General features: G+C 36.3%; 1 protein-coding gene across 1 annotated transcript in view; it reads right to left on the bottom strand.

Moving 5' to 3' along the window:
• mms22l (MMS22-like, DNA repair protein) overlaps nt 1-15,333 on the bottom strand; it is a 148,406-nt gene that overhangs the window by 45,317 nt on the left and 87,756 nt on the right. The window lies entirely within an intron of this gene.

Raw genomic sequence — 15,333 nt, 5'->3', positions numbered from 1 at the left:
CTTAAAATTACTTCATATTTTATTAAAACCTGATACCTGTCCTTAGAGGATAAATGCCATGTTATGAAATACATTGCATTATTATATTCAATAATTTTTAACCTACTATAATATTTTTAAAGTATCTCAAGCTAACCAATTACAGTTACTATAAAAAACAAGCTGAAAGATCAATGATTATTTATAGACTGAATGATATTTCAAAAGCTGTTAGTTCAGTAAAAATCGCTTAGTTTAGCAAATCATTATCAATCCGTAAACACAAACTTATTACTCATGGTATACAGCAATGATAATGTATAGTACAGATGAATACACCAAGATACAAATGTCTATATAAAAAGAATGCAATATCTCTATGTGCAAATGAATTTATAAGGAAAAGAAAAATATATTTCAGATACAATTCAACAATTAAATATTCAAAGATGCATGCTAATGACTGAAGTTATTTCATTAAAAGTTACTTTTTTTGTAAAATATAACAAAATGCTTAAAACAAACATCAGTTTCGTAAAAAATCAATAATGCCACAGAATAAGATTTTTTCAGAATTAAAAGAGGTGGTTTGGTTAAAATGTTTGGCTAAATGAAATTGCTAACATTCACTATAAAGAAAGTTAGTTTTAAAAAGAGAACAGAATATGGTATATGGTTAGCATGGTTTGCATTGTATTTCACTATTAGCAGACATTTAAATAGAAACCAGACAAATCAATGTTTTCACCATTTTTGGCCTTGCAACTGAAACAATTACTGATTTTGGGCCAGTCTTGAGGAGTTGCCACCAACTCATTTTCAGCAAAGATTTAAATGCCATTATAAGAGATGCACACAATTCCCTCCACTTAAGACAAGACTAAAGAAATGATTCTTTTAGCACTGAGTACTACTGTTAGAGATAGTGAGTTTTTTTTTTTTTTTTAAACTATGACAATCTTTGTAAACATCTGTGAATAAGCCATTTTTATTCTCATTTTATTCACTGAGTGTCTTTCTGTAGTGTATGTGGTGTGGATTCTGGCAATCTTATTGTGCCCCACACTAATCTACACTCCATGGGTGACAGGGCCTTCAGCTGTATATTTGTCCAGACTCTGGAATGACCTACCGAAATTAATCAGGTCAGCTGACTCCATGAATTCTTTTAAAAAACAATTCAAAACTCATCTGTTCAGGAAGGCTTTTAGCTCTAACTTACTTTATTACCCTTCTCTCAGTTTACCTCTATGTCAAGATGCTCATGTAACCTGTATGCGTATGTGCTAAACCATCAATAATGTTGTCTGTTAGGCTATTTATCTGGTTTAGTACAATGCTATATACTGTATACCCTGCCGATCTTTCTTAAACTCGATGAAGTGCCTTGAGCATGAGAAAGGTGTTATATACTGCAAATAAAATGTATTATTATTAGTATTATTATTATTATAACATTGTAACAACTTTGATCAAGATAGTCCTCCCAACTCTGGAATGTCATCTCAAAGCAGATCATTGACAGACCCCAAGGCACAACATTTTTATCATTTGCCATTCACTTATATGATCATGTATGGATTTTCAGTTTGAGAAAGGACAAACCAAAAAAAACAAACAGAGTTAGAAGATCAGAGGTGTAATTGTTGTTGACAAGGAGGTACACTCCAGTATGATATCATGTAGTCTAGAGACAGACAGTCCATAATAACTGATATATTTGGGATAAAGACTGAGGTCATAGTGCCTAATCATTATTTGTGGTGCATTAGAAGTTAAGAGTGTATGGTGCGCTGGAAGAAGTGTGTGAAACTCTCTAAAAATATGATTGACTTGCTGACAGAGTAACAAAATCCTTCAAGTCAAAACTAAACCAGACGACTCATTGAGGATGAAATAGGTTCAGATTTACAAAACGTTACCTGGAGGAAAAGGCAGCATTAAAGCATAAGGGAAAAAGATGGAAAATTAAACAGGCAGGTGAGGACTCGCAAGCACAAAAATTGTCTACTACTTTGTTTCCTTTTCTGTGACCATTATCATACTGTTTTAATGATAACAGGGCAGCAGTAGCTCAGTCGGTAGAGCGGGTTGTCCAGCAATCGGAGGGTCGCAGGTTCGATCCTGGCTTCCGGCATGAGAATGCAGCTGTTGTGTCCTTGGGCAAGACACTTAACCTACCTTGCCTGCTGGTGGTGGTTGGAAGGATTGGTGGCGCCAGTGTTCGGCAGCCTCACTTCTGTCAGTGGGCCCCAGGGCAGCTGTGGCTACATAGTAGCTTATCATCACCAGTGTATGAATGTGTGTGTGAATGGGTGAATGACTGTTGTGTTGTAAAGCGCCCAGGGGGGTTCTTGAACTCTAGTTAGGCGCTATATCAAATACAGGCCATTTACCATTTTTACCATAAATCTAACGAAATTGCATATTTTTGGTGACAATATTTTATTTCAGGTCAAATGGACACACTAAGGTGCTAATGTAACTTTCATTTAAAAGGCTGCAAGCTGCAAAAAAAAAACAAAACAAAACAAAACACTTTGACCAACACCACATTTTCAATATAATGAGTGCTGTTTAACTGACAGGTGACTTAAAATGAATATTATCATATGAGAAACAACAACTTTGACAGGTGCCTATTTTAAAGTACATTCGTAACATTTTGTATTTGCTTTAAGGGTTATATATTTTAACTGAATAAAACAAAATCACTGTTTTTTTTAATAGGCCACTGTATGCTTATTATACGTCGTCAAAGATCAAAAACATGATTTACATTGAATTTTCATTTTGTATTTTGCACGATTATGAAAAGTCACAATCAACTTGCTGAAGAGGTCTGTATTTGAAGTGCGCATCTAGGAGATGGTTATGAGGACTGCCCTTTATCAAATCAATTATGGAAAAAAAGAAACACAGGATAATCAGAATGTGATCATCATAAAAAAGAAAGCCTTTGGGTATTTTTATACTCATAAGTTTTAGGACTGCAAGAAATATCAAGTCTAAAGACTCTAAATCTAGCATTAGAAACATGAACTGTGACATCGCCAACCTAAAATCAATTTCAAAAGTACAAGAAGCACTCATGTGGCTTCTCATGCGAAATACAGATAACAATTCTCGTTCACCAAAGCAATTCAACTCATTTCAATCAATTTAGCATCAAGATCCAGATTAATGACTTACATAATCTAATAAATGAATGAGTTAGTAAAGATACTGGTTTTGCATTTGCTTCTATAGCCAAAATGAAGGAAAAGTTATGTGTCCATTTTGAATAGATTAATCAAACCTTGGAAACTTGATGCCAAAAAATTAACTCTTGTCTGCAGTATGCGTTCTGTTAATTCTCTGTCATACTAATTAAGTGGCTGATGGGATACATTCAGAAACATAAAAGATGCTTTTCTCTTGCCAACAGATGGCAATGTTGTGCTTCTAGGTACTGATAAATTGAAAGTATGTAGGAAAAGTTTTATAGATCTGTATTTAATAAAGAGTTAAGATCATGCAATGGACCATTTAAACAGTACTCAAAGATGTGATTTATCATACAGGGCACCTGCTGAATATCAGTGTAATACAGTAAGACACAGTATATGACATGCTTGAATTAGGTTTTCAAAACACGTGATATTATTTCACACCAAAAATTAGACCTCAAGTTATAAACTGCTGGAATAAGTGATTATTTATAAAATTGGATTTCAGGCTGGTTAATAGACATTAATAGGTTAAAAGGATTCACATAATAGATACACATGAATTTAACTTGAAGACTATACTGTCACCAACAGATACAAAGCAGATGCCAATACCTAATGTGTCAACAACATGCACATTGTCATGCTCACAAATATCAAGCTAATTTAAGGCAGTGTGAGAAATGTGTGGTCATCACAGTGAACTCAAATAAACACAAATGTAACATGCATTCAGAGATGTTACACACATGTAGAGATATTATATACAGTGCTTACAAAAAGTATTCACCCCCTTGGAGGTTTTCACCTTTTCTTATCATACAACAATACATATGCAATCAATTAGTTTGCATTTTATATTTGTAATTCATTTAGCCTGCTGTTTTCACTTGCCTAATCCTAAATACAATTCTCCTTTTTATTGATCAGTGCTAAACAAGTCAAATTATATCCAATGTGATTCAAATAAAAATATAATGTATAACAATAAAATGAGAAACCTTAAAACAGGATGAACGCTTTGTATAGGCACTGTAGGAACTGAAACCTTTCAACAAGTAAGGCAGGCCACCATTCAAGGACTACACCTACCATTTCATTACAATTCTACTTATGAACATTGGTCATATGTTATATATGACACCAATGAATACTACTATTCCTCATATTTAGTCAGCCCCATTACCTAATGCTGTTGATTCTCAAATTTTATGTGTCTCCACCTCATTCTGTATGTTCGTACTCTTAATGCATTCACCTCTTGAAAGAAAGAAAACTGTTTAAAAAACAGAAAAAATAACAGTTTAAGAGCCAATTTTAGAAAGTTAAAGTTTAAATTAAGCTTAAGTTAAACTCATATTAATGTTTGCTTAATTTGAATAGAATATAAATTTCTTCCATAGTCATAGACAATAGTATAGTCTTTTATATCTCCCTATAAATTAGTAAGAGACAGAACCTTCTTACTATAACTGAGAAACAGTGTGATAATAGATTCTGTTGTGTTTAGAAAAGGTCCCAGGTAAAGAGGGACTTGAAAGACCCATTTTCAGCTCAGCAATGGGATTAGCATACAGTGTTCTGACCATTTTGAAATGGTTCAGAAATGTTAAGTAAATAGTAACAATTTGAAATGTAACAAGATTAAGCTTAGAACTGAACTTTTCTTAACATGAATTTTTTTCCTTTTTTGCTATTTTAATTTTCTTTTTTGTGTTAACTGTTTTACTTTGAAACTTGAGTTAGAGCTGCTGAACTTTGGTCATTTTGGAAAAACGCAGCTACATTTTCATCAGAAAACTTGCCACCTGAAGGCCTTGAACTTGAACTGGAATCTACCATCTGAGGACAGAGGACGCTTCTGCTCCAGAACTCGTCAACAAAAGAAAAAGAACCGAGTCATTTCGAGGTACTGTGCTCTTATCTTCTATCTCTTCATGATCGTAAATGAAAGCAAGGTCGCCGTACCTGAACTTGAGAAGGTTTAAGAGACTGTGATATTATAAAAGACATTGTGGATGATCGGTTGTGCTTTTTCCGGAGTCATGGAAGCCTTGCTGTAAGGAATTCGTTTGTTGTCAGTGTACGACTATGACGTTTGTTTCTGTCAGGAAACACACTGTCAGTTACTCGAGATGCTGTCATGGCAATGTCTAAGCATAACTCAAGTGAAGTCGGGAGTGATTTCAGTACGGACTCAAAGCCAGAGAATGTAATTGGAGATCTTAAAGATCAGATAAGTAGAAGGAAAGATCAGCTTTCTGAGCTTATGGCTGAAATCGAAAGCCTTAAAGACACTTCAGAAAATCACTTAGAAGTAGCGCAAAAGCTTGAAATCTTTCGTGAGACGCACAGTCAGATTGAGGAGCTGAATAAAAGACTATTACCAGCGCTAACTAAAGAAAGCATGATTAAGAAACAGAAAACAACATTCGCAGAAAGCTCTAAGATCTGGAATAAATTTATTGACGCTACACCGACATGGCTGAAAGATACAAATAGCCTTTTAACACAAACATCTGATGAACAGTTAATCAATTCGAAGAGATGCAATTGCAAGAATGGGATCACACAAGGTCAAAAGTACGAAAGGCTTCTTCTCAGTTAAAGCGCGCTCTTGATATTAAATGTGACTCTTTAGCCCAGAAAAACGCTGCTGCATCATCACCTTCTTCGACAGTCACACTTGAGCGGACGGAACTCGATAGTATCCTACAAATGCTACGTGAACTTAAAGTGGAAAGGCAGGAACTATCCACAACTAGCGCAAAAAATGACACTCAGAGCTCCAGAAATTACCTGTATATACTGGACGTGCTAGCGCGGAATCTAGTCAAATATAAGAAGAATCAAGCTGAATGCCAAAAAAATCAAGCTGAATGTCATAATGCAATCAGCGAAATGGCTAAAATGCGAACCAAACAAAGGATAAATCCTGCACCACGTGGTGAATTACCACACAAGCAGGTCCCTTCATTTTCAGGTGACCCATTGGCTTATGCAGACTTTATTTGGGCTTTTGATAATGCTGTTGGGGATGTGTTAGAAAACCCTCAAGATAAATTAGATTATTTGATCCAATTCACAAGAGGTCCTGCTCAGGATTTAGTTAAAGGCTGTGTGTGACTGCCATCAAGTCAAGGTTATCAAAAGGCCAGAAAGCAACTTGAAACTTACTTTGGTGATGAAGTATTCATAGCCAATGAATACATAGAAAGGGCACTGAAGTGGCCTCAAATAAAACAAAATGATAGTGCAGCCCTGAGAGAATATGCATCCTTTCTTGGGAGCTATATGGATGCAATGAAAAGTGCAGGGAGTCGTGATGTATTTAACAACAATCCAAATATTCGCATAATAATCTCTAAGATCCCATATTCTTTACGAGACAAGTGGCGAAGCTGGGCCTTTGAATTTAGAGAAAAGGAAGCAAAAAGGGCAGGTATTAATCACCTAATCACTTTTCTACTTCGTCAGGTAAGGATGATGATGGATCCCTTTTATGGAGATGTTTCACAAGGTAACACAGAGAAAAAGTAAAAGACTGACAAAAGCAGGTCTCCTCAAAAGTACAGACAGAGATCGGGAGGTATTTTACCACAAGTATTTCTGATGCTGATGAAAAAGGGGACTTGAGCAACCTTGGTCAAAAAAACTGTTAATGATTCCTGTGCATTTAAAAAGCCTTGTGTATTCTGCTATGGCCAGCATACTTTTGCTGAATGTAATAAAATCAAAGAACTGACACATAAAGAAAGAATTGACTTTTTAAAATCTAAAGGTTTCTTATATGGCTCCTCATTGTTACTAGACCAGTCCACCCTGTAAATGAAGTGAAGCCCTAAGTATTTGTAGCGGTGCACCACCTCTACATCTGCACCCTGAATAGTGACCAATTGTACAGGTTCATTGGTGCAATGTAAGTCATTGACCAATTCAATGGTTTTGCTGATGGTGAAAAGTAGACAATCAGACATACATGCTTTGTACCCTAAACCAATTTCTTTTTCTTCAGGTGTATTAATGAATAAAAGCCCACTTGTTTCGTTATACCTTTTGTGAAAGTATTTATTTGATATTTGGACTTTAGTCTTCACACATTATACACTTTACGTCAACATTTTGTCATTATTACTATAACATGAAAAAAAGTTTCTGTTTTGTTTATGTGTTCAACATTTCTTGCCTCACATTTCCTGTCATTCTACATTCATATAGATCATTGTATACATGGAACACACTTGAAATGTATGTATTCTAAATAACGATATATTATTTACCCTGTACAATTACGAACACCTCACACCCAGATAAACAGACATGAACTGGAAGAATTTTCTGTCCGACTTCAGCTGCGTCAGGCTGCCTGCTCCCAGTGCTGATTGACATATTTGCAAAAAAAAGATGCTGATGAAGAGGTGCAAATGAATATAAGGTGGCCCAGCATTATGACTTTTTTCGTAGGCTTCGGGGATTCTGTTGTTAACTCTGCCAGCTCCAGCTCTGTCTCCTGTTTTTTGGTCAGTGCCACTGTCCCCAACCCATATAATATTTCTGGTCTCACTACTGTCTTATAGACCTTCCCTTTCATTCTTGCTGGTACCAGTCTATCACAAACCACTCCTGACACTCTTTACCCACTTCACCTCTCTTCCACACTCCCTTTTACTCTGTATTGTTGATCCCAAGTATTTAAAACTTCTTCACCTTTGCCAGCTTTACTCACTGCATCATCACCATTCCACTGACCTCCCTCTCATTCACACACATATATTGTCTTGATCTTGCTGACATTCATTTTCCTACTCTCTAGAGCATATCTCCACCTCTCCAGGGCCTTGTCGACCTGCTCCTTGCTCTTGCTACAGATCACGTCATTTATGTATTTCCATTATTTCTTATGGGAAAAACAGTCTTGACTTACAACCAACTTGAGTTACAACCAGCCCATGCGAACGAATTGAGTTCGTAAGTCAATGGTCCACTGTATTTGGACTTCTGTCTAATCTTGTTTGTCAACCTGTCCATTACCACTGCAATTAAGAAAGGGCTCAGAGCTGATCCCTGATCTAATCCCACTTCCACCTTGCACCCATTACTCCTATCATAGATCTCACCACTGACACACTTCCCTCATACATATCCTGTACTATCGTACATGCTTCTCTGGCACTCCCACCTTCCTCAAACAATATACCACAACTCCTCATTAGGTACTCTGTCATACGCTTTCTCTAAGTTAACAAAGACAATATGAAATCTAGACAGCGGACAGCTTTGGGCATAAAAGAAACTTGATACCAGGGTTGTGTGCATCATAAAACATCTTGGTTATTTACTGCAAAATCCAGTTTTTTGGAGAGAAATCCCTGAAGCACCTATTTATTGTGTGGTTTATTTAGTTGACATTGGCATAAAGAAATATTTTTATTCATATAAATACTTTGTTTTATACACTCACCTAAAGGATTATTAGGAACACCATACTAATACAGTGTTTGACCCCCTTTCGCCTTCAGAACTGCCTTAATTCTACGTGGCATTGATTCAACAAGGTGCTGAAAGTATTCTTTAGAAATGTTGGCCCATATTGATAGGATAGCATCTTGCAGTTGATGGAGATTTGTGGGATGCACATCCAGGGCACGAAGCTCCTGTTCCACCACATCCCAAAGATGCTCTATTGGGTTCAGATCTAGTGACTGTGGGGGCCATTTTAGTACAGTGAACTCATTGCCATGTTCAAGAAACCAATTTGAAATGATTCGAGCTTTGTGACATGGTGCATTATCCTGCTGGAAGTAGCCATCAGAGGATGGGTACATGGTGGTCATGAAGGGATGGACATGGTCAGAAACAATGCTCAGGTAGCCCGTGGCATTTAAACGATGCCCAACTGGCACTAAGGGGCCTAAAGTGTGCCAAGAAAACATCCCCCACACCATTACACCACCACCACCAGCCTGCACAGTGGTAACAAGGCATGATGGATCCATGTTCTCATTCTGGTTACGCCAAATTCTGACTCTACCATTTGAATGTCTCAACAGAAATTGAGACTCATCAGACCAGGCAACATTTTTCCAGTCTTCAACTGCCCAATTTTGGTGAGCTCGTGCAAATTGTAGCCTCTTTTTCCTATTTGTAGTGGAGATGAGTGGTACCCGGTGGGGTCTCCTGCCGTTGTAGCCCATCTGCCTCAAGGTTGTGCGTGTTGTGGCTTCACAAATGCTTTGCTGCATACCTCGGTTGTAACGAGGGGTTATTTCAGTCAAATTTGCTTTTCTATCAGCTTGAATCAGTCGGCCCATTCTCCTCTGACCTCTAGCATCAACAAGGCATTTTCGCCCACAGGACTGCCGCATACTGGATGTTTTTCCCTTTTCACACCATTCTTTGTAAACCCTAGAAATGGTTGTGCGTGAAAATCCCAGTAACTGAGCAGATTGTGAAATACTCAGACCGGCCCGTCTGGCACCAACAACCATGCCACGCTCAAAATTGCTTAAATCACCTTTCTTTCCCATTCTGGCATTCAGTTTGGAGTTCAGGAGATTGTCTTGACCAGGACCACACCCCTAAATGCATTGAAGCAACTGCCATGGGATTGGTTGATTAGATAATTGCATTAATGAGAAATTGAACAGGTGTTCCTAATAATCCTTTAGGTGAGTGTATATTATATATATTAACTACTCTTCAGCCATTTGCAGCTTCTTTATTACATAAGAACAACAACAGCTGTTCATTTTTGGGTATATAATTAAGTCTCAATAATGTCAAAAACCCCTCAGTGAATAAGAGGTTAATATTCTGAAGACTTAATGTGATGGCAGTCAAGGCCTCTGCACTTTTCTGGTCCTAAAGTCACTGCTGCTTGAAATGCATTTCAGAGTATGTAGAATCCTTAACAGAGTACACCGTCAAGAGCTTTTGTCAAAGGAGTTGTTTCTGTACTTTCCCAATATTCATCAGGAAGCCAAAACAGGAATCTATTTCGACATTTTTTTTTCGAAGGGTGCATTGGAGCAGTACCGAGAAGAAAGGAATTAAATTACTAAAGTAAAAGCTCTCCTGTTACACGTGGACTGGGGAAGAATGCGGAATTTAAGAAAAGTATATTAAGTAATATGCTTTATTCAACCAGTCTGGCTTCACATTTTCCATTCTTGCTAATGGTTTCCCTTCCTTATAGTTCCCCAACTTTTGTGCATTTACTTTTTATGAGATTTTATGCTTTTCTTCCCAAATAAAATAAGCAAGTATTTCATTGGGGAAATATGCACACTTTCTTTCCAAGGATTAGGTCTGGAAAGATCAATATTTGTAAGCACAAAACATGGAATAAATAGCGGAGTTTCCTTGTTGTGCTACCAGACATTGTAAATGCACAGTGTGGTCCATGTGACCTTCTAGTACTAAGCAGAATAGACCACAATATGCTGAAAATTAAATCTGCCAAGTTTGAGTTACTATTGACACTACATACTGAACTATATGTAAACATCTATATGTTTGATTCTTTTAGTAAAAAGTTCACCAAATTTGTTTGCTTTATTACTTATTCATTTACACTAAACAAATTATCTAGCCATTGTCAGGGGGTAACTAAACACAACTTAAAAGTAACACATTTATCTGTCTCTCAATTGTTCTATTTCTGCTCATCTTATTAAGGGCTAAAGTGGCGACAGTAACAATAACAATAAAAAAACCCAGTAGTAGCGTACAAGTACAATAGATTATCCTTATCAGTTTTATGTCATTGAAAGCTGACTTTTTTCACCCCTTTATTTAGTTTTCCAGCTTGGCCACTTGGAAAAATGTTTTCCAACCAAAGTTTGTAACAATGCAGCTGGCCTAGAGTGTAAAATCTTCAATTTTTGAAGTTACAGACTACATGTATTAAGTTTTAATTTTACTGAAACAAACCTGGATGACCTAACTTTACAGGACTCTTAAAAGCAATTAAACTACAGAGGCAATTCACATTGAAAGTATTTCTCTCTCATACATTCTTCATGTATTATACTAGTAATTTGGAACTTTAGTGCATCTGTTTACAATTTAACGTTGGAATGAATAGAACACAATTTCAGATGTCACAGGATTAAAAAGTGCTTCAGTCACTTTATAACTTGGAAAGCGGAAATAGTGTGAAAATGTGATCAAGGTTCAAAAGACTTTTAACACAAGAACAGCTAGACAATCAAATGTGTGTAATTTTGTATGTCCCAGAAAACCATGTGAAATATCAACATAATAGGAACCTGTTTGAATGACAGAGAGGCAATGAAAGAGGAACTCCTTAAGGAGCAATGTCAGAGACTGAGACACAAGACAACTTGATCAGGATGTCAGAGAACAAAACCTATACAGAAAGGCAACTGTTAAATCAACAATAATCGACAACACTGATTTTCTGTAAGCTTTACAAAGACTATATACAGACTTTTGCCATTTTATTTTCTATTATACTTTTCTTCTTTTTGTATTTCTTATACTTTAATAAATACAACATTGCTTTTACATTTCTACACTTTGTCTTTTTATCTAGTGACTGAAAATATTAAGGCACCATGTGCAAGAGGAGTTGCCATGTGCTCATTGTTGCAAGGTTATCAAGGCTGAGAGGTCACACCTCAATAGGAAGAACTGTGGCAGAGGTAAAACATTGCTTGGTTTATAAGTGGCATATAACCAAAGGATGTTAAGTCTTCATGCGTCCCGTTGACACCTGTACATTGTTAATGCTGCATAAAGCAAGTCCCTATGTAGAATACAAGTACTAAAAGCGACTGGCATTTAGGCATTAATATTATGCATGCTAAAGAATGACAGGCAACTGAGTATCACTATTATATGTAGTTATGTGAAGGGAATATTGTGGAAAATTGTGGAGTGACTGGGAACTGGGCACGACTCGAGTCATTGTCTGGCTAGGATTTCATTACGTGTGTGTATTTGTGTGTATGTTAATCTTATGGAGCAGGAGTAGACCAATCTAGTAAACGGACTTGGGAAGTTTTACAAATCACACAATAACACAGCAGCCCAATGTGTCAGCATCCTTACCCAAACAATAAGAATAAACATACTTTTCAGGTGTTTTCAATATACACATTATTCTTCTTGACTATAATAATATAATTGGAACTAAAGAAATTAATTATGTCAATCCTATACATATATGTTATGTCTCTTTACAAGACAGAAGCATTTACATCACTAACTATATTCCTCATCATATACTCACAGTCTGGAAAGTAAAATAAATCAGTATGTTATAAAAAGTTCTATAAGAACAACATGTAAATGGTTTATAACATGCTGCAATAAGATGTGCAAGAAAGCAGTGAAAGGAATGTGGGAAAAAAAAGTCACATTTTAAGTTTCCATAAAGCCAAGAGGGCAGTCAATCCAATCTAGCAACAATGTTATATTACTAAGTGAAGATGGGCCACATATCGCCTTTCCATAATTCCGGATATCTCATCTTGAGACAATGTGGCATGAATTCAATAACTCACTCAATTTTCTTTCATTCCACTAGTTCCATTTCTGCTTCTTAATCTAATTTGGAACTTGTGAGTTTCTAGAGGTTTAATAAAGATATGTCTGGGGGGAATCAATGTTCCTGGAGAAAGAAAAAAAAGACATTAACAAATTTGTGTAGCAGAGAAGGTTGGGAGGTATTACAGCATCAGGCTGATAAACTAAATAACACGCTTATTAAAAACAATCCGCATGAACGTACAATCATTCTGGCTTCCATTTATCTTCTGGTCAACTCAATTGAGAATCTCCATTAATGCACAGGCAATATTATTATTGCATTTCTGTTATTAAATTTTATAAGAACTAGTGCTATCTCTTAGCTGTTTTAAAGAAAAAGAAATCAGAAAACTACTCATTCTTAGACATGTAAGAGCCCAAAAATACTTGAGTGTGGAAGGGGAAACAGGAAAATTAATATAACTATAGTTAGACTTTATAAGCAAATATAGACTTTACCAATTTCAAAATTATGTTACTACAGTTATTAGTAATTTATGTGTTATTAATCAAGGCAAATAAACTATTTTGTATTTGCAATGCATACCTTTGTGAATTATTTTCCCCTTTCAAGGTATACCATTATAATTCTATAATCTTCCCATTCATTTTTCCAAACTTAATAATTCCAATATAGGATTAAAAAAGAGTGGAACCTATGCCAGTGGGACTAAAAACCATGCAGGCCCCAAACTTTTACAGAGGATCAATTACGCACATACACCAATGATAGGCCAATTCAGAGTTACCAATTAAACTAATGCAATTGTCTTTAGATGTGGGATGAAACTAGAATATTCAGAAACAAATGTGCATTTATTCCGAAACATCTTATAAAAGCTAGGGATGAATGTACCCTATTATAATCAGAAACTCACGAAATTCCTTAGTAATCAGATCCTGGCTGCCTTTGTTATTCCATCCAATTAAATTACTTTAAAAGGTATCTGGACAACAAGCATTTTTCTGTGTTTTTTTTTTTAATTACCGACAGCATTAGAATAAATACAAATAGACATATCTATACTAATAAAAGGCAAAGCCCTCACTCACTGACTCACTCACTCACTCATCACTAATTCTCCAACTTCCCGTGTAGGTAGAAGGCTGAAATTTGGCAGGCACATTCCTTACAGCTTACTTACAAATGTCGGGCATGTTTCATTTCAAAATTCTACGCGTAATGGTCATAACTGGAACCTATTTTTCTCCATATACTGTAATGGACGTTACCTCGACGGCCATGGGGGCGGAGCTGCGTGTGACATCATCACGCCTTCCACGTAATCACATGAACTGACTGTGACGACAGTACGTAGAAAAGAAGGAAGAGCTCCATACACAGGGTTCCCACTCTTTTTAAGGAACCATTTTCTAGGACATTTCCAGGAGCTTTTTCCGGAAATTCATGACAGGATCTGGTCATACAGTACTTTAGTCGCAGGCTTAACGCCACTTTAATTTCTCTTTGATTATGCAGGAACTTAGTGTCACCGATATTCTAAATTACATAATGGCAACACCAATTAATGCACTGATGTATAATGGAGTTGTTTGACCTCTTTTTGTTACACACTGTTTTAAACTGCAAAACTCTTTTAAAGAAATAAATGCCTCTTGGATTGTGGAAAACTATCGAAACACTGACATATACTGAGCAATTCCATAATGTTCAGTATAGAGCTGTTGATCACACCATGAAATAGGCTACCATAGTGACCTAATTTCAGTAAAAGTTACTTGCATATTACATATTATGTCATTGTATCAAATAAATTTATGTACAATGTTTGTATTAAACAAAACTGCATAAAGCAATTTATTGCCTATATCATGTGTATGATGCCTATAACACTAATATATGCAACAATTGGCACATGACAAAACAAAGTCAGAGTTAACTTTCAACTGGTAGCTTTACTGGGAATACAGCAGCTGTAGAATTTGCATAAGTCAACAACAAAGACTATAATAAAGAACTTATCTTTGTGGGAAAAGAAGCAAAATACATCCATTTTAAATCATGATAGCCTTGCCATCAATTCCTGAGTTGAAAACTTGGTTAAACTAGAAAGAATACTAGGAACAAAGGATAAGAGCCTGAACTCCAGTATATTGGAAAAAAAACAATCTATAAGTCACTGTAGTGTAACCTATGAAAAAGGCATCTGGTGTAGGCCTAGGTTTTGAAACAATGCTGGTGTTGCTCCTTGAGGTCTGATAAAACTGCATCCAGACCGATGACCTCTTTCTTTTTTTCAGCAACACTTTTACGATAGGCATTAGATTTTGTGAGCAGTGTAAAGTCCTGTTTTCTCTCAGCCTTCTCTGCCATTGCATCTGCTTCTTCTTGCATTGCCTCAATGCTAGTGATTATTTTCTGTCTCTTTGCTGCCACTTTTGTGATTTCAGAGCGGAGCTCTTCTCTTTGCTTGTGATTTTCAGTTTCCTTTTTCTTCTTTTTTTCATCATCAAGGTATTGGACATATCGCATCCTGGCATTTCTGCAATGCTGCAAGAGGGGCTTTGGCAATACTCCATCAAATGAGCCACCAGTCAAAGAATCTTGGATTAGGCGAAGAGACATCAG

Source organism: Polypterus senegalus, chromosome 3 (genome assembly GCF_016835505.1).
Source record: "Polypterus senegalus isolate Bchr_013 chromosome 3, ASM1683550v1, whole genome shotgun sequence".
Taxonomy (NCBI): Eukaryota; Metazoa; Chordata; class Cladistia; order Polypteriformes; family Polypteridae; genus Polypterus; species Polypterus senegalus.
The sequence above is the reverse complement of the archived record's forward strand: the minus strand, read 5'-3'. Positions and strand labels throughout refer to the sequence as shown.